We start from the raw sequence: 833 nt of genomic DNA on the forward strand, positions 1-833 counted from the left end.
CTTCGACTTCTTCTTCAACTTCGTCTTCTTCATTTTCTACTATTTCCTACTATCTCCTTCGCTTTCTTCTTCGTCTTCTTCCTCGTCTTCGTTTTCTTATCTTCTGTCTCTTCTTCCTCTTTTTATTCTTTATTTTTTTCTTTCTCTCCTTTTTTCCTCTTCTTCTTTTATCTTTTCTTCTCCCCCTACCTATTTACCCTTCCTCTTCTTCATCATATTTATTATTTTTCTTCTTTTCTTCTCTTTCTTCTTAATCTTTCCTCTTCTACATATCATTATCATTATTCCTCTTTTTCTTTTCTGTTCTTCCTCTTCTTCGTGTTAATCTTCTTTCTCTTACTCTTATTCTTAAAAAAAAAAATAGAAGGAAAAGAGAAACAAAAAAATAGAAACTAGCAGTAAAAGGTAAAAACCGAGACAGGAATAAAAAAGAAAAGAAAACAACAACAAAGATAATAATAAAACAAGAAAAAATAGAAAAAAAATAATCAAAAACGAGGTACGAATGACACTTAAAAAAAGAAAAAAAAAAAAACTCGACCCTCCACTCCACTTAAGTGATTCATGATCCCTGCCTGCACCAACCACGCGTCACTTGCACCAGCTATGCTTTATAAAATCCCGCGTTTCCTCTCGCTCTTTTTGGCATATAGCTTTCCACTTGATCTGAGGAATCCAAAGTGACTCTGACTTGTGTAGTGAAGCGAGCTGGAGGGTGTGTGTGTGTGGGGGGGGGGGGGGGAATCGGACCTTCTTTCGTTTATTTGGTTTTGCTTTTGGTTAACTGGCTTGAATGTTTATTTATTTATTTATTTATTTATTGCTCTCTCCCT

This window comes from Penaeus japonicus, unplaced genomic scaffold (assembly GCF_977035675.1).
Source record: "Penaeus japonicus unplaced genomic scaffold, GWHDUDI00000001_assembly GWHDUDI00000026, whole genome shotgun sequence".
Taxonomy (NCBI): Eukaryota; Metazoa; Arthropoda; class Malacostraca; order Decapoda; family Penaeidae; genus Penaeus; species Penaeus japonicus.